Source organism: Arvicanthis niloticus, chromosome 29 (genome assembly GCF_011762505.2).
Source record: "Arvicanthis niloticus isolate mArvNil1 chromosome 29, mArvNil1.pat.X, whole genome shotgun sequence".
Classification (NCBI taxonomy): Eukaryota; Metazoa; Chordata; class Mammalia; order Rodentia; family Muridae; genus Arvicanthis; species Arvicanthis niloticus.
Window position 1 is genome coordinate 11,778,481 of NC_133437.1, and position 24,119 is coordinate 11,802,599.

Below are 24,119 nucleotides of genomic sequence, written 5' to 3' on the forward strand. Positions count from 1 at the left end.
TGTTTTCCCATAAACATAATCTGATGACAGGAAATAAAAAATGCGAATATATATCCCAAAACAATTTAACATTTACAAAACATAATGAAGCATTTAAATTTCACACAAACATGTGCTGCTGTATATATAAATATTAAGTTTTAATTAGTATAAAATTAAACAATGGCAGTTAGCACTAATAAGTACTGTGATATATGTTTCTTCCTGAAAACTTAACTTTTATAGAAAAATAAAAATGCAAGTTAATAAAACAATTTTGTATGTGTACATGATGTGGGCTATTTTTAAAATTTTTAAATATGTATACAGTGTACTTGATCATATTGACACTATGTCACCAGCTCTTTTCCTCCTACCTATGCTCTTGATTCCTTGCTTTATTTCAATTGATATATCATCCGATTTCATTCAATCTATCTGCCTGTCTATCTATTTATCTATCTATCTAATCTATCTATCTATCTATCTATCTATCTATCTATCTATCTATCTATCTATCTATGTTGGGATCCAATTAGTGTAACTGGTGCTGCTTGCATGAACAAGAATTGGACATGGTATTTATTAGAGTTTGAACAGTTTACCAGTGTCTATAACATTGATGAAATTGATTCCCTTTCTATACCAATAGCTTCTCCAGGTATGTGGCCTTATGTCTTCCTTCACTATTCATGGTGGACCACTGACACATAATTTTGTAGAGGTCTTATTCAAGTAAACATAATTCCACTAATACAGACTATCAAGATCTCCAAAAAAATAACCACTAAGAAATGATGTCATCTAGCAATTATACCCCTCAGTGTACTGCTAAGAAAGATGAGAACACACATTCACATTCATTAAGATTACAGCCACACCATATTTAGAAAAGTGAATTTTATTTTACTCCTCCTTTCAACTTAGTATTTCTCTTGTATCCTTGTTGGTTCCTTTTTTTTTTTTTTTTAGTATTCCTGGATAATGGAGGAGATGATATATATGCATTGTTCAGGACTAAGACTACAACATCACTTAATCTTAGCACTGTAAGTAGATATGAGACCTTGTATCAAGCAATATCAACTAAATAAAAAGCTTCTTTAACCAAGTAGTTGTCTTGTCCTAGTCCGTAGGAATAGGTCTGAAAATAAATACCTATAGTTTTATAGCATATCAATTCAACAAACCCTTCCTTGTTAAAACCAATGACTTTTATTTCCTAGCTATGACTTTTTGCATTAGTCAAATTTATTGTAAATTCTCTCTAATGGAGATAATCTCAAATATAGTAAGAAGGAAATTGATTGTCTCTATAATACTTTGACCTTATTTTGTGTAGCAGATTAGTATTGTAGTATATTATGTTTAGACCTGGGTTAAGTTATTGGTCAGTATTCTCCTTCCATCAGCATACATAACTCCTGCTAGCATTATTTATTCTAGACAACAGGGAAAATCATTTAGTTCAGTTTTAACTTGATTCTCTGTGTCCTGTAACTGAAGGAACATAAAAGAAATTGTGGAAGTCGGTTCCTTATTGTCTCAGATGGTACTCTGAGCAGACTTTGGGTGCTACCTCTGCACCAAGTCCCACAATTCCCAAGCTCAACTCCCAGGTGGACTAACATGCACAAGATCACATGTGAGGAGGAGGCCAAAACATCTGTCCCAACATCAGGAGTAACTGAAAACCCTGGAATCCAGGGATGCAGGAACCCCTCCTGGCCAATGGCATGAGTTACTTTTGGTCTGAGATTGTTTCCTGAGCAGACCTTGGCCACTAGTTCCATACCTAATCCTACAATACCCAGAAGAAACTTCAATCCTAGGTGCTCTAACACACCCAAGAACATAGGTAATCTAACACATCCAGGACCATAGGATCACAGGTTTTCAGGAGATTGGTCACATCAAAATTTCAGGATCCCAGAGACAGCTCTGACACACACAAGATCTCAGGAACACAAGATCTAAGATTCACAGGATCACAGAGACAGCAAGATTCTGAGGAGTTCTGAAAAAAACCAGAAGGAAGAGGCTCCACTCAGAGACAGTGAGGGCAAGTAACACTAGAAATAACCAGATGGCAAGAGGGAAGCATAAGAACATAAGCAACAAAAACTAAGGCTAGTTGGCATCATCAGAACCCAGTTCTTTCACCATAGCACATCCTGAATACACTACCATACTTGAAAAGCAAGATTCAGATTTAAAATCACTTCTCATAATGATGATAGAGGACTATAAGAAGGACATAAAAGACTCCCTTAAATAAATACCAGAAAACACAGACAAATAGGAGGAGGCTTAAAGAGGAAACACAAAAATCCCTTAAAGTACAATAGGAAAACAACCAAACCAGTGAAGGAATTGAACAAAACCATCAAGGATCTAAAAATGAAAATAGACAATAGACAAATCACAAAAGGAGAAAACCCTGGAGATAGAAAATCTAGGGAACAGATCAGGAGTCATAGATGCACATAACCGTCACCAAGTGAATAGAAGATATAGAAGAGAGAATTTCAGGTTCAGATAATACCATAGAAAACATTGGCACAGCAGTCAAAGAAAACGTAAAATGCTCCTGACCTAAAACATTCAGGAAATCCATGACACAAGGAGAAGATGAAACCTAAAAATAATAGATATAGAAGAGAGTGAAGATTTTCAACATAAAGGACCAGTAAATCTCTTCAACGCCATTATAGAATAAAACTTTTCTAACCTAAAGAAAGAGATGCCCATGAACATACAAGAAGCCTATAGAACTCTAAATAGGTACTTCCAGTCTGGGCCCAAGCACTTAGCTGATCCCAGGTGAGCAGTTTTTTCCCCCAATCTCACAGAACACAGAGGAAACAGGCCTCCCAGAAGACTAGATTTCAGAATTCAAATAAAAATTATCTTGATACTAAAATTTGTTTTGAGACTTGTATATTGCAGAATATACAGCCTTGGTGTATCTACATATCCAGCAAGCTGAGCAGACCTGCTTGAACCTCTGATGTCTTGGAATTCCAGCTAGATGTAGTGAAGACACAGTCTCAGAGGCTTATCAATTTACTCTTCCCCCTGCCCCTCCTTTAATATCTTAGTGCTGGTAATCAGCTTAAAGAAGGTAATAAAGAGTTGGTTCTCCTATTCCCTGGGCTCACGGACTGAGGTGGTTAACATTGGGCTGCCTTTCTAGAGAAAAGTAGTGGTTTTGTTGAAACAGGGAGGAATAGCTAGGATTTATTGCATAGCCATAACCTATTGATAGAAATATGTATAATTGTTATTAAGATGAAGTTATAATTTCTTAAATGGTACAAAATTTACTTTGATTTGAAATTTAAGGTTTTCATTGGTACAAGTTTCTTATTGATATAAAAGTGAGATTAATATTGTTACTCTCATAGGCATTGTACCTATATAACACATTTAAGAATGCAAGGCTTAGACGCAGTCCTTCTTTAACTTTTTTAACTGATTTGAGATGACTAGCCTGTGATTTAAGGGCCTATAGCAAATTTATGTCTCTTAGTTTATTGTTAGGGTGTTTTCTATATTTTATTTAGAAATAGGTGAGACGAGTTAGCAGACAACAGTCCAGATTGCCTTACATGGATAGTTGGTTTTCAAAACATCAGAAGTCCACAGAATTGATGTTACAAACATTTCTGTATTAATGTTCATTTTGATTAGAGACCTGTCTGCTCTTGACAGCTTCCTGTCTTGGATTCTAAGAAGAAATTGAGCATCTTTGGAGTTACTCCAGCTGTGGGGAGACAGCCACTAGGCAAGAATTGCCTCTTTTCATCTACAGACATATTACTGTCCAGAAAAGGACACACTTGCAGAATAGCTGACTGATTATATCTGCCAAGACAGAGTAATCAGCCCTTAATAATTCTGCATCACTAATGTCTGTCAGATGATTCTGGGCCAGAAGGCTGAAGATCACATGCTCCAAGGTTTTGTAGTATAGGGACTGTCCAGGTGTTCAGCAGTCTCTATAAATTGGCTAATTTTAGAAGCTATGCTTTGTGCTTCCCATAATTCCAGTTAACTCAGTCATTCTGGACTTGACAGGGTTTAAGACTTGTAGTCTCATAGCCAATCCCGGCTATTTACTTTGAGAGAAAAGGTTTGAGAGAATGGTTTTCAGCTGACATTCACTCTGAAGCCAAGAAAAAAGCCAGGTTCAGAAATAAGTCTTTTAGTTAGGAGAGATGACAGAGGTTCTGGTTAGTCAACAAAATGATGGACTTGGTACTAGGTCTGTCTCATAACTTAATAAAACAAATTGGTATGTTTATGCTCTAATTGTATTTTGAGAGAATAGTTTTATTTTAACAAGAAGGGTGATATGTATGAGGAGCTAAGTTGGGAGGAGTAAGGAGAGGAAAAGGAAGGTGGAAGGAGTAGGGAGAGGAAGAGGAAGTTGGGAGGAGTAAGGAGAGGAAGAGGAGGGTGGAAGGAGTAGGGAGAGGAAGAGGAAGTTGGGAGGAGTAAGGAGAGGAAGAGGAGGAATAAATAGAGGAGGAGGAGCTAGAAGATAAGAGGGATAAAGAGAGAGAGAGAGAGAGAGAGAGAGAGAGAGAGAGAGAGAGAGACAGAGACAGAGACAGAGACAAAGAGACAGAGAAACATGGAGGTGGATGTTCATGTGTCTCCACCAGTCAAAGATAATTGGAATATCTAGGTTGTGTATTGGGTTACACTTCTGACTGTATGGTCATCTTGTTATTGAGCATTACCAAACTTATAAAGCCTTTGATCAACATTTAAAAAATTTGTATAAAAGCAAAAAGTAGGAGGGTTGATGGAATAGGAGTTTTCTAGAGAGGGAAAATGGGGAAAGGAGATGACATCTGAAATGTAAATAAAATATCCAAAAATAAATAAATAAATAAACTCTAAATAGACTGGACCAGAAAAGAAATTCCTCCTGTCACATAATAATCAAAGCATCAAATGCACAAGACAAAGAAAGAATATTAAAAGCAGTAAGGGAAAAGGTCAAGTAACATATAAAGGCAGACCTATCAGAATTACACCAGACTTCTCACCAGAGAGTATAAAAGCCAGCAGATCCTGGGCAGATGTCATACAGACCAGAAGAGAAGACATGCCAGCTCAGGCTACTATACCCAGAAAAAATTTCAATTACCATCGATGGAACAACCAAGATATCTTTCCACAAATTGAGACCTACAAAAGATTACAGAGGGACACCCTTCACAATAGCCACAAATGATGTAGAATAACTTTGTTTTTTTCTAACTATGAAAGTGAAAAGTCCATATGACAAGAACATCAAATGTCTTCAGAAAGAAATCAAAAAAGATTTCAGAAGATGGTAAGATCTGCCATGCACGTGGAGTGGCAGAATTAATATAGTAAAAATGTCCATCTTTTTGGAGAGAGGAATAACATTAAAAATGTAAATAAAGAAACAAATAAAAAGAAAATCAATATAATTCATAGTATTATAAGTAAACAGAAGGAAAACCAAATAATCACCTTATTAGATACAAAATATCTAACAGTTTAATATCAATTCATCATTATAATGTACATTCTTTCTTAACATTTTGCAAAATTTAAAAAACTTGTGATCCAATTTAATACTATCAAGTTTCTTACTCTCTGTGACTAGCTAGCTAATGCCTTTTCTTGGTGATAAGAAGTGAATGCTTACTCTTAATATTAATAAATGATTCTAATGTACAGTCAACCCACACATAGAATCATATTTTAAAAAAATATTATAGAGAATTCTAGAAATATTTTTAATTTGTGTTTTCAGATTAGGAAAGTAATTGCTTTGAATTTATGATTACTAAAATATTTTAAATAATTTCATAAAAAGCTCATTTATGGTATAGTCTTTATATTTAATTACAGCCTTTTGAATATGAAGAAACTGTTTTTTATTTACTGCTAGTTGCAATGTAAAATAGTACCACTAATACAGTCTTTCAAATGATTCTCATAATGCTCTTCATTTCTAGCCATCTCTCCTTTCATTTTTTCTCTCAGTCTCATCTCCCTCTTCCTTTCCACACGACCTTCCCATTTTCCTTCTCAGCTCTAGTCTACCCAGCAAACATATTTATATTATTTTTCTATGGGATCCATGTGTTCCCCCCTCCAAAACCTTTACTCTATGTCTAATCTCATTGGGTCATTGGGTTGTTGCATATTTATCATTAATTTAATGTCTAATATCGACATATAAGAAGATACATACTCTATTCATTTTCCTGGGTGTAGGTTAGTGCACTTGAGATTTTTGTCTGTTTATTTGTTTGTTTCTTTTTGTTGTTGTTGTATTATATTTTACTAGTTCCATACATTTGACTGCAAATATCATGATGTTTTTTAGTGCTGAGTAATACTCCATTTTGTAAATATACCAAATATTGTTTATTCATTTTTCAGTGGATGGACATCTAGGTTGCTTCCAGAACTTGGCTACTATGAATGAACATGGTTGAGTAAGTGTCCTTGTCATAACATGGAACAAACTTTGGGCATACACCCTAGAGTTTTATATCTGGGTCTTGATAGAGATGGTTCCCTATATTGCTGAGTAAACACCATACTGATTTTCTTAGTAGCTATACAAGTTTGCACTTCTGCCAGCAATAGGGAAATGTTTCCCTTGTTCCATACCTGCATGCATTGTCATTTGTATTGATGACCCTAGACATTCTGACAGGTGTAATATCGAGTATAACTTGAGATCAGGAATAGTGAAACTTTCTGATTTTTTTTTATTGATTAGAATTGTTTTAGCTATCCTAGTTTTTCTATTGTGTATGTTTCCATATGAACCTGAGAACTGTCCATTCAGTATCTATGAAAAAATTTGTTTAGGAATTTTTTTTAATATTACTTTTATATTTTTTTACAGTCCAGTCCTTATTTCCTTCTATTCTGTGCTCCCACAATTCCTCATTTTATTCATCCACCCACCCAGCCAGATAATCTACTCCCTGAAGTGTCAAGTCTCTGGAAGGTTAGGCAAGTCTTCTCCCACTGAGGCTAGACCAGGCACTCCTCTGCTATATATATTAGGGCCTCAGACCAACTCCTATATGTTGCCCTGTTAGTGTCTCAGTGTCTAGGAGCTCCCAGATATCTGGGCAAATTGAGACTGATGGTCTTCATATGGGGTCACGCTGCTCCTTAGCTTCTTCCAGCCTTTTCCTAACTAAACCATTCATTCCAATGGTTGGGTGTATCTGCTTCTGTCTCAATAAGCTGTTTATTGGGTCTCTTGGAGGGCAGCAGTGCTAGGCTCCTGTCTGGAAACAAACGATAGCAACAGTAATAGTGTCAGACATTAGAGACTCCCCATGAGATGAATTTCAAGTTGGACTGGTCACTGGACTGCCTTTTCACCAGTCTGTTTTCAACTGTTGTCCCTGCAGTTGTTTCAGACAGGAACATTTCTGTGTCAGGATTTTTGACTGTGGGATCGCACCTTCATCCTTCCACTTGATGTCTTGTCTTTCTACTGGAGGTAGACTTTAGAAATCCTTTTTTTTCCCACTGTTATGTATTTCATTTAAGGTCCCTCCTTTTGAGTCCTGATAGACTCTCAACTACCAGGTCTCTGGCACTTTCTAGAAAGTTCCCCACCTCCCACCCTGTGAGGTTGCATGTTTCCATTTATTATGCTGGCACTCAGGCATTCTTTCCTGTCACCCCTACCACACATACACACACACATATCTGAAAATGTTCCTGTTCCCCCTCCCCACCCAGATCCCTCCCTCCTTCTGCACCCATTATTGCTTTTTGCTCCATACCAAGTGGGATTTAGGCATCTTCACTTTGGACCATTGACTTGTTAATCTTCTTGAGTTCTGTGGATTTTATCCTTGGTATTCTGTACTTTTTGTTTAATAGCCACTTATTAGTGAGTACATATCATGCATGTCCTTTTGGGTTTGAGTTACCTCACTCAGGATGACATTTTCTAGTTCCACCCATTTGCCTATAAAACTCATTTTGATGAGGACTGCATTGAATCTGTAGATTGCTTTTGGTAAAATGGCCATTTTTAACATGTTAATCCTATCTATTCATGAACATGAAATCTCTTCACATCTTCTGACATCTTCATCATTTCTTTATTTAAAGTCTTAAAGATTTATCATGTGAGACTTTCACTTGTTTAATTAAGATTACCCCAAGATAGTTTATATTATTTGAGGATATTGTGAAGGTGTTTCCTTGATTTTTTTTTAGTTTAGCATTTGTATATAATAAAAGGGCTAATGAGTTTTTAGAGTTAATCTTGTATCTACTCACTTTGCAGAAAATGTTTTTCAGTGGTAGGATTTTCCTGAACAAATTTTTTTTTAGGGTCAATCATGGATACCATCATATTATTTGCAAATAAAGATACATTTATTTATTCCTTTTCAGTTTTCATTCTCTTAATCTTAATAAGTTGTCTTATTGATCTAGTTAAGACTTCAGATACTATATTGAATATGTAAATCTCATGTTGTTTTGAATTTCAGTGAAGTTGCATTGAACTTCTCACTGTTTCAGATAATGTTGGCTATGCTGACCTTGTTGAAAGCTGTCTTTAATATGTTTAGTGTGCCCCTTTTATCCTTAATATGTAAAGAACTTTTTATCATGATATAGTATTAGATTTTGCTAAAGACCTTTTCTACATGTAATGACATGATTACATGGTTTACTTTTTAAAGTATGTTTATGAAGTGGATTATAGTTATTGAAATTTTGTATCATGAAACACCTCTGCATGTCTGGAATAAAGCCTGTTTGATCATGATGAATGGCCATTTTAAATGGTTCTTGGATGATGTCTGAAAGTATTTTATTGAGCATTTTTTTCATCTATGTTCATAAAATCTTTGTCTATAATTTTGTTTTTTTCATATTCTTATGAGATTCGGGTGTCAGGGTGAAACAGAAACGATTTCTCTTTCTATTTTATGAAATAATTTGAGGAGTGTTAGTCTTAACTGTTCTTTGAATGTATGGTAACATTTTGGTAAAAATTATCTGTCTCTGGGCTTTTCTTGTTGACCCAGACTTTTAATGAGTGCTTCTTGATTTATTAAATTAGCTTATATGATATTGATTTAATTTAGAAACTAGGAACTATTGAAAAAATTATACATTTCTTCTAGATTTTCCAATTTAAGAGAGTACAAGTTTTTAAAGTATGTCCTTATGCTTTTCTGTATTTCTTTGTAATCTGTTGGTATGTGTCTCACCATCCTTCTTTTATTTTCTGATTTTGTTATTTGGATATTGTGTCTCTATACCCTTTTCTTAATTTGGATAAGAGTTTGTCAGTCTTATTGATTTCATAAAACAAACAATTTTTGTTTCTTTGATTGTTTTGTATAGTTCTTTATGTTTCTATTTTACTGATTTCAAACTTGAATTTAAATATTTCTTGTCATCTTTGTTGTTTGAAATTTCAATTTCTTTCAGGTGTTCTATTAAGTTGTTTATATGAGATTTGTCTAGATTTTTTATAAGCACTTATAGTTATAAATTTGCTTTTTAGAATTATTTTCAGTGTGCTCAATGAATTTGAGTATGATGTGTATTAATTTTAATTGAATTGTAGAATCTTTAATTTCTTTCTGTGTATATGTCTTAACAGTTTTTCATTCAGTACAGAGTTCTTAAATTTTTATGTTTGTAATTTTTCTGTTCTTTCTGTTTTTGTTGATATCATCTTTAGTCTCTTGTGGTCTGAAAGATTTCATGGTGATATTTCTAATTTCTTTTACTGTTGAGACTTGTTTGTGTCCAAATTTGTGGTCAATTTTGAAGAAAGTTTCATTAAATGCAGAGAATATTCTTTTGTGTCAGGGCAAAATGTTCTAAATATCTGTTAGGTCCATTTGCCTTATAATTTCTCTTAGCTCTAATATTTCTTCATTTAGTTTTTGGTTAGATGATCTGTCTATTGGTGAAAGTGCATATTAAAGTCTCCTGTTATCAGTGTTTGAGGATCCATGTGTTTTTAGTTGCAGTAGTATTTTATTTTTGTTTGTTTGTTTTGGTTTTATTTGTTTTTTATAAACATGAGTGCCCTTGTGTTTGGTGCATAGAATTTAAGAATTGAATTTCATTTTTGTTAATTTCTTCTTTGATGAGCATCCAGTGTCTTTCCTTATTTCTTCTGATTATTTTTGTTGGAACTTTATTTTTTATATATTAGAATGGATATAACAATTTTTCTTAGGGGCATCAGCTTACAATATCTTTTTCTAAGGTTTACCCTGAAGTAATGTATATCTATGATGTTTAAGTATGTTTCTTGGATACAACAAAGGATGGGTACTCTTTTTCACATACAATTTGTCACTCTGTTTATTGGGAAATTAAGATTATTTTTATTGTGAGATATTAATGATTAGGTATTGTTGGTTCCTATGGAATTATTTATTCCATGTGTTTCCATGGTTATAGTTAACATTCTTGTTTTCTTTATAACTTTCTTATACAGGGCTGGAATTATGGATAGATTTTGTTTTAAATTTGACTTTATTGTAAAATACCTTACTTTTTCCATCTATGATAATTAACAGTTTGGGGGGGTCTCTATGAATCTGTAGCACTTCTTTCAAGGACATTCTAGCTTTTATAGTCTTCAATGAGAAATCAGATATAATTTTAGTTAATCTATCTTTATATGTTACTTGGATTTTTTCCCTTGTAGCTTTCAATAGTCTTTCTTTGTTCTGTACATTTAATGTTTGATTATTATATAGCTGGGAGTGTTTCTTTTCTGGTCCAATCTATGTAGTGTTCTGTATAATTCTTCTACCTTTATTAGGTACCCCATTCTTTAGGTTCATGAAAGCTTCTTTTATGATTTTGTTGAAAGTATTTTCTGGTCTTTAGATCCGAGTTTCTTCTTTTGCTGTTATTATTTTTCTTAGATATGGTCTTTTCATAGTGTTCCATATTTCTTGGCTATGTTTTTATGAGAAAGTTGATATTTAACACTTGCATTAAATGAGGTATCCATTTATTCTATCAGATCTTCCATTGCTGAGGTTATTCATTCCATCTTTTGTAGTCTATTGTCTCTGTACATTGTTTTTGAAATTCCAAAGTTTTCAATTCTAAACCATTCACTACTTCCATATGTGAGTACTGAATTCTTTTATTAATTTTGTACTGTTTATGTGTCTTTCCAGAATTTCTTTAATATGTTTATTCATTTGCTCATATTCTGTGGGCTTTCCTGGATTTCTTTATGGGGTTCACTCATTTTCTCTTTGAGGGGCTTGGTCTTCTTGATACAGGATTTTTTTTCCTTAGACTTCAGCTCTGTTATTCATTTCCTGTATGGTATGGTTTCTGAGCTTCATTGGGGAAATATTAGCCTAGTTGTGTATTGTTTGTTTGTTTGTTTCTTGGGGGGGGATTATTTTATTTTAACAGAGATAGATATAGACATTTGGGTTTCTGGTAATACTGGGTCTAGGTGATAATGTCTTATTTTGTTGCTGTTGGGTAAGTGTTTTGTTCCTTGGAGTCTGCCTCTTTCTTGGACTTAAGATTATATGGTGTGGCTATGTGTTTATGTGGGGCCTCATAGTAAATTTTCTCTAGAACTATTTCCCTGGCCTGCTTAGCTTGTGCATTAACAGGGAATCACTACTATTGTTAAAAGTTGAAATAGTGGGGTGGGTTGGGGAAAGGATCATCTGAGGAAATTTTCTTTATGATCTGACGAAGGTAGGGTCAAAGATAAAAGCGCTACCACCAGCAAGGTTTCTGCTGAGGATAAGATTGGGATGTTTGGAACTGTAGGAGTAGAAGTATACGTGTAGATTCACTGTCAGAAATACTTGTTTCTCTGGGAAAAGGGACTTGTGGGTTAGTGGAGGTTCCTCCTGTTGTTGGGAGCTGGAACAAAACAATGAGGAGGATGAGGGTAGTTAAAAAGAAAATATATGTGTGATCCACAAGTGATGGACAAGAGTTCAGGGAAGGCTTCCACAGGATTTCTGTTCCAGAACTGGGACTGCGATTAGGGCCTTGAATCTGGGGAAACAAGGAAAAAAAAAAAAACCATGAAGGTAGCCTACCTGGTTTTCTGGTAGATTTTGCCTGTTGGTTAGCACGTGTTGCTTATTGGAATTGGGAATTGAGATAAAGAGATGTGTGGAGGAAAGTGGTTAGGATGGTCTGGTTTGTGGGATCCACATGAAAAGAGAGCAGGGCTTAATGGCAATATGTCATTCCTGTTCTGTTGCAGAGTTAGATATAAAACTGGGGGATTTGGAGGGGAGGCAAAAGTGAGGAAGGTCTTCAGATGGATTACCTGTCTTCTAGGCCTTCTGCACAGGTATATTCCTAGTAAATGCCTGCTGCTTTTGGAGGCTGGAGGAATAAAATCATTTGGGGGTAAGAAAATTTGGAGAAAGGATCTTTATAGTCCACTGGGTATGTGGTCAGAAAGCAAAGGAAGGACTCAGCAGTTTTGTGTTACTGAGTTTGTGATGAGACTAGAAGGTTTGATCTGGATATGCAGAGAGAGTTTTGTAGGCAGCCTATCTTGTTTTCTGAAAGCTCTATTAACAGCTTTTAATATATCACTCTTACTGCATTTGGTATTTTATATTAATTTTTATTCTTATATGAGGAACAAAAAGTTAATCATAAATTTTAATGTAGTAAGTACGCCCAGTGAAAAAGATGGAACTAGGCCTAAATAATGTCTTTCATAAAACCTGTTATTGTATATTAAACTTGTACTGGAGAGTGAAAGAAGCAAGATGTGAAGTTGAGGCCAACCAGTGAGATCCTTTCTCAATTTAGAGTAACATTTAAAATCTATAGCAAATCAACTTACTGTTTATTTTCTCTACTTACATACTTTTGTATCCTCATCAGGAAGAGATTACAATAATGGTAGCAGCATTGATAGCAGTACTTGTATACTGGGAAATGAAGCATGCCTGGCCGTGCTTTTTGCATTGGCTATTTGAATGGGTGTTATCCACTTCTTTTTCTGACAAGGACTTTCCATGTCAGAGGTAAGTACAGCTGCGCAGCAGGCAACTCAGTTAAGGTAGTTACATTTTATTCAGACATACTCCTGAAATACATGATAGAATTCAGAGCAAAAATTCCTGTAGCAAAATGTAGAATCTTTTTCTATAACATGTTAAGATTTCATGGGTACAATTTTCCTGTCATAACTTGGAGACATCATTTAGCAGCAGGCATCCTAATCTGTTGACTCATACAATCTTCTTCTCTTATTTTCCCTTCCGTAAGACTAAGGATGATTTTCCTCATGTATGTCTCTTGAAAGCTCTAAGCAAGTAGTCTACTCATCAGCTTGCATCTCTCACTCAGTAGTATTATTTATAAATTTTACTAATTTTAGTTTTAAGAGAAGACTCACTTAACCCTTAAGAGACTTAAGGCCCCAGGTTCTGGGGAGGTCTGGTGGAGTGGAGTTAGGGAGTGGGCAAATCCTCTTGGAGAAGCGGGAGGAGGAATGGGATAAGGAACAGTTGGAGGGTGGACATGGAGGGAAATAATGACTGGACTGTATTAAAAGATTAATAATAATAAATTATAATACAATTAGTATGTCTCTAATCCATTTCCTCACCCAATACCTTCCTTTATAGCCTTCCTCATGCTTCTTCAAATTCTTGGTCTCTTTTCACACTAATTGTCAGTGTGTGTGTGTGTGTGTGTGTGTGTGTGTGTGTGTGTGTGTGTGAGACTTTCTCTCTCTCTTTCTCTCTCTCTCTCTCTCTCTCTCTCTTTCTCTCTCTCTTTCTCTCTCTCTCTCTCTTGGGCACTCTCTCTCTGTGTGCACATGCGCACGCACATGTGTGTGTATATGTGTGTATGTGTGTCTGTGTGTGTGTGTGTGCACATGCACACATATCCACATGCTTCAAAATGTACTAAGAATGAATGTTACTTACTGGTATGTGTTGTTTAATATTGGAAAACGATTTGCTGTGCTTTTTCCTGGAATGACACCCCTCCCAATCCTGCTTCTAGCTTTCCTCAATTATCTATAGTTCATTTTGTAGGTTTGGAGCTTTATGGCATTGTACATAGAGTTTGGCATGTCTATTTTTGTCATTCTTGTTTTCCACACACTTTGACAGTTATGTTGTTCAAAGCTTATGGGTGCAGATTCTGACATTTCTTGAACATTACATAATCTCACATCAAACTCCCTGAGTCTCCAAATTACAATTCTTCAACCTCTTCCACAATGTTCCCTGAGCTTTAGGTCTAGAAATCTTTTATAGTTGTATTTATTGGGACTGGACTCTACAACTTATCTGTTTGATTCATTATGTCTAGTATATGCTTAGTAAGAGACATTAGAAGATATTCATAAGACCAGATGACCTGAGGGGCAAGCTGAAAAAAAATAGCTGCTGAAATGTAGAGGAAATTATTCGCTTAATCATTCCCATTTCAGAATAAAGGTGCTCAGATTCTCATGAAACTATTTCTGAGTACAGATCTGTGTCTCAAAATGCAGAGAAAAGATTTATAATTGTATACTTTGTAAAGTAATTCATTTTAATGGATAGTTCAGAAATCTGTCTGTAACTTGATTTTAATATAAATGAAGGTAAATACTGAAAATGTTGAGATTTCCCAGACACACAATTTCAAAAATGAGGAGGAAGAACTACTTTTATGAGCACATCTTTCACCTATAAAATCTTGGCTACTGTTGACTCAAGTTTCTTAGTATAGAGTCTGAGCGAATTGTTTAGTAGTGCAGTTTTATAACAGTTGTATGAATGGATCTTTTACCTTAGGGTTGCCTGCATTTATTGAATGCAGGTATCATAGAAATAGCTACAATAAATATCAGGCTAAGAGCCTGATATTTAATTTTGCTCATAATTTTAGCATAGAATGTTTAATAGTGCAGAGAATGATAAGCTGTATAATTCTTGCTTTTATATATGTACAGATTTTTAAATGTCAGACTAATATGTCCTGGAGTATAATAAAATAACAAGTCTTTGTTCAACTCATCTGTCCTTTATTGACTCAAAATAATTTGGGTTCATACACACTACAAGGTTCTATAAAATTTCCTCTACTTATAGGATTTATGTTTATTTGAAGTAAGCTTCGAGGGAGTACTTCAACAACCTTTGTGATACATTAAAATAACTTTACCTAATTCCACTTCCAAAGAAGTGGTCTTATATTTTTCTTTTATGTAGTCTTCAAATATAACTAAATTCCATGGATATTAAGTAGAAAATCAACATAAGAAGACTCTGAAAGACAAATAGAAAATGGGATATTGCTAGAAAATATGAGACACAAAGCAGATCATGGGGTAGGTTTACTTTTTGCATATTACATTCCAAAGAGTGAACTTAAAAACCCATTAAGATAAACAGTAGGCCAGAAAAATAGCTTTAGAAACAAACAAGGCTAAACAAGCATTCATTCCTTGCCATGTGACTTAGCAGTAACAAAGAACAACCTGTTGACATGGGTAGCAACTCTGCAAAGGTTTAGGCTGTGTGGTAAAGTACTGATCACAAAAATATACTTGGTATCAGTTTATTTTAAAAAATGTTTGGAAATAACCTTATGGAATTATTATGCCCCACCACCCATACACACGAAAGACATAAAACAAAGGAGAAGGGGGTACATCAATCATAAATTATGTGAAGTACCAAGTTGGAAGAAATTTTTCCTGTCCTGACTACATTACAGCTACTATTTTGGTAGGACATTACACTACAGTTTTGTGCAGTGATGATGAAAGTATTGATAAAGGACATGAGATTTCTCCATATTATTCTTTACAACAACAGGTGACTCCTCATTTGAATGAAAATTAAAAGTTTAATTATGAATTTGTTTTCTCAACTTTCATTTGGCCTTTCAAATTATATGATACTATAATCATTTTTAATATTTGGGACTTACAAATTTGATGCATATTTAAAAGATCTTAGAAAAATATAACAATATTGAGTTATAGTGAATCAAATTCAGTACGTCCAATAACTATTACTTCTCATTTGTAATCACTAAGCTCTGTGAAAATTATTCTTACATGTTATAAGTTTTTAGAAAAAAACAAGATTAATTGTAAACATTGTGAAAACCTGAATTTTTTGTTGTACCTATATATTGTATCTAGATCTAAGATGTTGTGAGTTAGATTTATGAAGTTCCAAATAGCATATTATAACAATATTTAAAAAATTTCTACTCAGTCAAATTAAATTGTGACATCAATGCTACCAGGATCTCAAGGTACTGAACAGGACTAATGTTAAGCATCCTGACCCATAATGTTAGTCATTTAAACTAGGTGGTTTTCTCTGGTGAATTTTTGTATGTTTATTGCTAATTTTACATTGATTGAAATTGAAATCTAGGACAGCATTCAATTTAGAAAGCTGCTGAGAAACCATAAACCATTTTAATATTCCTTAGTAGGGTGAGCTATGATTATCATTTGGTTTGGTTTATCCCCTCTCTCAACAAACTGTGGCTCCCTAATGGCTAAACAACTGCTTTAAGAGTATGGAAAATGTGAGTTTTTTCTGGTGATGGTGATGAATGCAGTTTGAATTCCTCACACTACATCAACTGGGGAATTCTTTTGTAATGAATACATGTGCTTGCAATGATAAAAGAACAATAACAATATGCAGATCTAAGTCATAGAAGGATGCAATTTATACCACAGCATTCAATATTATGGAGGAAACTGTATAAATGTATAGGTCATAAACTGATCTATATCAACAGATTGATTCATGCTTATATAAAATATAATGAACAACTTATAGCCATGAGGTTATAAGAAGAAGAAAAACAAAAAAAATTAGCATGTTTTTTTCTTTCAGGCTCCCATTGAATGGTTCACTTATACTTAAAAATTAATTAATTAATTAATTAATTAAAAAAATAAAAAATAAAAAACAACAATATGTTCAAGGAGACTCTTTAACAAAGAGTGAAAATTTCATTCAACAGGGCTGCCACGGGAACAGCTGTCAAGTTACTACTCAACATCATCACTTTCAAAACACCTTTTTGTGCCCTTGTTCACATTTTAAATGGAGTTTCTGCTTAGATTGTTCTATGAAAGAGACACTTCTTTAGCTATTAGTGTGTGTAGTACTTAAAATAGAGATCTAAAGACACTCTTTTTCTGCTTTTTTATTTCTACCCGAATCATTAACTACAAGTCTTACTGATAAGAGTCTTCTCACACGTTTGTAATCCACAGTTCTGATTAAGTGCCATAGTTAAACTATAATTTCTTATAAAATTATCATATAAGCTTTTAGGCTTTGAAAATTATTTAAAATGACAGTGAACCAAGTGTTTGCTCTTTTACTTTGAAAAAAAAAAACCAACTAGTTTTTCTTCAAATTTTGAATGTAAAAATTCATATCAGACAAAAAGTTGCTTGTAGAAAAACATATTTTTATATAAACTATATATTTTTAATACTAAAAGTTAAACTGTTTATGCACAATAGCTCTTCACATATCAAAATAATTACTTAGCATGATTATTATTTTTAAAATTTATTTTAGAAATTACTCATTAAATTTTTATGGCAATGACAAAATAATTATAATAAAAATTGTACACTACCATACTTCTAATAAAACAATGGTTTAAACAACTGCTGGTGAGTTGGAGACTTCGATATCTAAGTGTTAGCTGAACATCTGATCACTCAAGTGGAAAGTCAAGAAATGATATGTCAGCTCACTGACCCTATTAACTTCCTGCTCCCAACAGTCAATGTGGAAACTTATCACTGATCCATAAAAATCTATGAAGGTTATGGTCAAGAAAAATAAAATGTAATACTTCCTTGTCATTTTACTATTACATTCACGTCAAAGGCAAATTTAGAAGCACTTAACATATTTCCTATAAGACATTCATTGATATATCCATATTATTCTGCCTAGTACTGTTTCAAAAGGCATTTGTTATATCATTAATTATCTCATAAAAAACCAATTTCCTAAAGATCACCAAACTTTTTCTGGTAAGAAAATTAATTGTCTTATTAGGTTTGTGTAATGTCTATTACACAGCTATTAAAAACAATGAATTCATGAAATTCTCTGGCAAATATATGGAACTAGAAAATATCCTGAGTGAGGTAAACTAATCTCACACACACACACACACACACACACACACACACACAAATACACATGGTATGTACTTACTGATAAGTGGATATTAGCCCAAAAGATCACAATACCCAAGATACAACTCACAGATCCCATGAAGCTCATGAAGAAGGAAGACTAAAGTGTGGGTGCTCAGTCCTTCTTAGAAGGAGTAATAAAATACTCATGGGAGCAAATATGGAGAAAACGTGTGGAGCAGAGACTGGAGGAGGAGTTGTCCAGAGACTGCTCCCTGGATATCCATCCCATGTGCTTTCACCAAAGGCAGATACTGATGTGGATGCCAGAAAGTGCATGTTGACTGGAGCCTGATATAGTTGTCTCCTTAGTGGTCTGGCAGAGTCTGACTTATACAGAGACAGATGCTCACAGCTAACCATTAAACTGATCACTGAGTTTCCCAATGGAGGAGTAAGGGAGAAGACTGAAGGAGCTTAAGGGGCTTTAGACCCCAAGGGAAGAGCAACAATACCAACCAACCAGATCTCCCAGGGTCTAAACCACCAGCCTGGGAACACATAGGGAGGGGCCCATGGCTTCAGCTGTATATATAGGGGAGGATGGTCTTGTTGGGTATAAGTGGGAGAGGAGATCCTTTGTCAGGTGAAGGCCTGATACCCCAATGTAGGGGAATTCAAGAGTGAAGGTGTGGGAGTTGGCTGGTGGGTGGGGACGCATATCATCATAGAAGCAGGAGGAGAGGAGATGGGATGGGGGGGCTCTGAGTGGGGGGAAATGGGGAAAGGAAATAACATCTGATATGTGAATAAAATACCCAATAAAAATTAATTTCAAAAACCTTGATTATATTTTTTAGAAAAAAATGGTTAGAATAATGTCAAAAAAGAATAACATAGATATTGCATTCCAATTAAGTTTTATTTATATATTTGTCTATGTATATATTCACACACATGCATGCTACAGTCCTGGTATGAAAGTCAGAGAATAACTTTCAGTATGGTATATTCTTCCATAAACAAAGTTTATGCTGTTGTTTGTGCTGCATATTCCAGCTATAGTTAGCCTAGTGAACTCAGTGGTCATTCCCCTGGCCTAACTTTACATCCTGTTTTACTGTAGTACTGTTGGGCTAAATTATAGGCCACTTTGACTTATTATACAAGTTTAGGGATGGGTTTTTGGTCATCCAACTTGTGCAGTGAGTGTTTTTATCCACTAAGTCATTTCTCCAATGCTCAAAATAATACTTTAGAAGACATAAAATACATGAGAAAGAAAATCTGCTTTTTTTATTTCACACAAATTGATGCCTTTTCACATGTTGATTGAAATTTGTCAACCCTACTACACATACAAACATTCACACTTACTTACACACATATATACATACACAAACATGTATGTATGTATCTATTTATCTATCTACCTATTGACCTTCTATCATCTATCATCTACATATTTTTATCTATCTACTTATGTATTTATGTACGTATGTATTTATATATGTGTGTATATATGCTCATCTATAATTGTTTGTATATAAATAATTATTATATTCACAGTTTTCCAGGATTCAAATGTGGTGAAAGAAGATTTTTCTTAGATCCATGAAAGAAGCTAAATAGAACTGTAGCTTGTGTAGCTCAACAAAACTCAATGGTCCTAACCGTTAATAATGTCATTGAAGAGACATTTTTTAACTAAATATATTAAGGAGGTAATCTTGTGAAAGTTATTAGAAAAGGATGGCCTCTGGCTCCTACCAACATCTATATTCCCACTCCAAAGCTCAACACAGACCAAAGCTCCAGAGCTCCAGAGTCTCTCCACCAAGCTTTCTAAGTTCCCACTGGCAGGGCACTACCACTCCATTTCCATGCTTTAAACCCCAATGGCCTTTGAGGGGAACATCATGCAAATGACTCTATGGAGTTGTTGCTAGAAGAAAAACACCACAAAGTGTTTAGGAACAATAGTAACTCAATCTCTGGTCGCAACAACTAAAACCTAATCTTCTAAGCCTTATTAAATCTAATTCTCTGGTGGTGAATCCACAAGGATCCACCATGGTACTAGGAAACTCTACTATATCTTGTGCATGTGCTCACCCCTGATCAAAAGGCCTCTCTTTCTTCTCCTCCTCTTTTCCCTTTTCCAGCCTGGAAGTCCCTCCTACTCACCCAGTGATTGGCTCCTTTATTCATAGGGGTTTGGTTCACAAAAAGTCACCTGAGTATGTGACTCACTCCTTGTCTGCAGCCTCTTCCAGGAGAGCAGAAATTAACATCAAAATGCAGACAGCACAGAACCATCCACAACAAGGTAAAGCACAGGAACTTGGTACAGTTATTGAACATACATACATACATACACGAGTAAGTCAATGAAATACAGTTCATACTTACAGAAAACATCTACTTTATGTATACTCTTTTATGTAATATACACACAATAAATGTAGAGAGACTGTAGATTCTTCAGACTTACAAGTAGTAAACATTGCATATGAACTTATAGAACAATGTTTCTAATTCTGATTTCTTACAAAGCCTTAATCTTTAAAATAAACTTAATCTTTAAAATAAAAAAATAAAATAAAATCTGTACAAAGCCTTAATCTTTAAAATAAACTCCCAGTTTAGCTTAAAAATTATTTAAAAAATGGCCATGGAAAAAAGCAAAGTTTGAATTTTAAGAAAAAATTTTGCATCTTCCATAGAGTACATTTTTATGTACAAATTCATGGGAAGTATAAATTTTACATCTTTGAGGAGAAATGATTCCCTAATGCAAGTGTTGCAGCTCTGAGGGAAAAGGTACCCTGGTAGTATGGAACCATGGAATATTAGAAAGTCACAGTATACGACAAAGCTCACACAGGAAATTACTTCAAAAGACAAAAATCATTGAAGTCTTTGCTTAAGGACACTGTCAATAGGACAAAATGGCAACCAACAGATTGGGAAAAGATTGTTACAAATCCTACATCTGACAGAGGGTTAATATCCAATATATACAACGAACTCAAGAAGTTAGACTCCAGAGAACCAAATAACCCAAAATTTGGGTAGAGAGTTAAACAAAGAATTCTCAGATGAGGAATATTGAATGGTCAACTAACACCTAAAGAAATGTTCAACATCCTCAGTCATCAGGGAAATGCAAACCAAAGCAAACCTAAGTTTCCACCTCACATCAGTCAGAATGGCTAAAACCAAAAACTCAGGTAACAGCAGATGTGGACAACGAGGAGCACTCTTACATTGTTGGTGAGATTGCAAGCTGTTACAATCAGTCTTGAAATCATTCTGGAAGTACCTTGGAAAATTAGACATAGTACTAACTGATGACCCAGCTATATGACTCCTGGGCATATAACCAAGAGATGCTTCAGCATACAAAAAGGCCATTTGCTCCACTATATTCAAAGCAATCTTGAAGCTGCTTTAGCCATAAGCTGGAAAAAAACCCAGATGTCCTTCAACAGAGGAATGGATACAGAAAATATGGTACATTTACACAATGGAGTACTACTAAGCTATTAAAAACAATTATTTCATCAAATTCTTAGGCAAATAGATAGAATTAGAAAATATCATCCTGAGTGTGTAACATAGTCACAAAAGAACACACATGATATGCACTCACTGATAAGTTGATATTAGCCCAAAAGCTCAGAATACCCAAGATTCAATTCACAGACCACATGAAGCTCAAGAAGAGGAAAGACTGAAGCATGAGTGCTTAAGTCCCTTTTAGATGGGGAAACAAAATACTTCAGGGAGTAAATACAGAGAAAAAGTGTGGAGCAGAGACTGAAGGAGAGGGCTTTCAGAGACTTCCCCACCTGGAGATCTATCCCATATACAGACACCCAACGCAGACCTTATTTCTGAATGCCAAGAAATGCTTGCTGACAGGAGCCTGATATAGCAGCCTCCTGAGAGGCTCTGCCATAGCCTGACAAATACAGAGGCAGATATTCGCAGCCCACCATTGGACTGAGCTCAGGGTCTTCAATGGAGGAGTCAGAGAAAGGACTGAAGGAGCTGAAAAGGTTTGCAACCCCATAGGAAAAACAACAATGTCAACGAAACAGAGCTCCCAGGGACTAAACTACCAACAAAAGAGTACACATAGAGTGATTCATGGCTCCAGTTGCATATGTAGCAGAGGATGGCCATGTTGTGCATCAGTGGGAGGAGAGACCTTTAGTCCTGTTGAGGCTTGATACCCTAGTGTTGGGGAATGCCAGCATGGGGAGGTGGGACTTGGCTGGATGGGGGAGCTCCCTCATAGAAACAGGGGGAAGGGAATAGGAGAGGTGGTTTCTGGAGGTGAAACTGGGAAAAAGGATGACATTTGAAATGTAAGTAAGGAAAATATCTAATAAAAAATAAATAAATAGGTGAATGTTTTGTTGTGTTCTTGGATTTGATTTGCAAGAATTTAAAACATCTGTCCTTTTGTTTTTAAAAATATTACTATCCTTCATGTGTAGGCAGAAAAAAACCTTTAATACATAGTTGTGAGCCACAGCTAAAACATACTGATTCAGAATTTTTAGAATAAATGTCTTAGTTCATATATTAAGAAAAAATAATTTTAAGAATATATCTTTATAGAGAACATACCAATAAAATCATCAAAGGATTAGCATAAAAATCAGCAAATGGTTAAAATGCCCTGGTAATAAATGTTTAAAATGCCAGTAGGTGGAGAACTGAACTAAAGGCCTGTCTGTGACACTTCCATGGCATAATTTGGCACTTGCTTCTGCATGTGGAAATGGAAGATGCCTTAGGGATTTATACTCGTCTGTAGTGAGTTTGTTTCTGATTTCAAAGACTGACTGTGGTTGGGAAGTACAGTCAAATATCCAGAATTTATTCCAGGACTGCAGAGTCTTTCTAAATCAGTGTTTTGAGCCATTTTCAAACAATAGAAAGAGATCTTAAAGTCTTTCTTCTATTTTTTTCTGGAATAATTGTACTGTGATAATCACATCATTTCCTATTTCTCCACATCTCTGACTTGTTTTCTTCCTTGGAAAGGATTTAAGTCTGAATCATCAAGTTAATGTCTTTATCTCTCATCTATTTTGTTGTTAACCATTATGGGTAAAGTGTAAATAAAATACAATCCTAGATTATGAAAGGAACTAGACTTTTTTTTAAATCAGGAATTTGATTTGTTCATTGAGTATTGGACAAGAATTTCAATTAGATTATTTAAAAAGTGAAAGAAGAAATATTTCAATTCAAGCAAGGTCAAAAAAATCAACAAAGAGGATATGTATGATACTTTTTATACAGCATGTAAAACAGATATATTAGAATATCTCTGGCTAAAAAGACAATATTTTAAAAAGAAGAAAAAAAGAAGAGGAAGAAGACTTCAAAATGATTTATAAGTTAGGAAGTATCTACTACCAGGAAATAATTACCAGCAAACATAGATGAGATGAAATTAGTCACAAGACTTATCCTCAGACATATAGATATGTATGCCCTTTTTTGCATTATATTTTAAATATTTGTAGCAAAGTTGGGATTTATGATTATTTTGATTTGAGACACAGTTGGGTTGTTTTCAGTACTCCAAATAGAGATGACAAACATATGTTACCAACAATTATACTTATTGAGTTGGGCCTCATATACAAAAGCTTCATTCTTTGAAGTAGTTATTGAGTTTGCAGGGTTATTTTACTATGACTAAAAGAAATACATGTATAATTCATAGCAACTTTATTCTATATCATTTTCTCCTCTGTTGAACACTTAGAGAATAAAATTTGGTAAACTTATTTTTTTTAAAACTCCCTTGTCTGTTTTCCATAAGTATACTGTATTTTTCCTAGCATATAAAAGTTGCTTATTTGTTTTCTTAGTAGTAACAAAGTTTGGGGGTTATATTTACTCTTCATACATGTGTATCTCTGAGATTTTTATCATG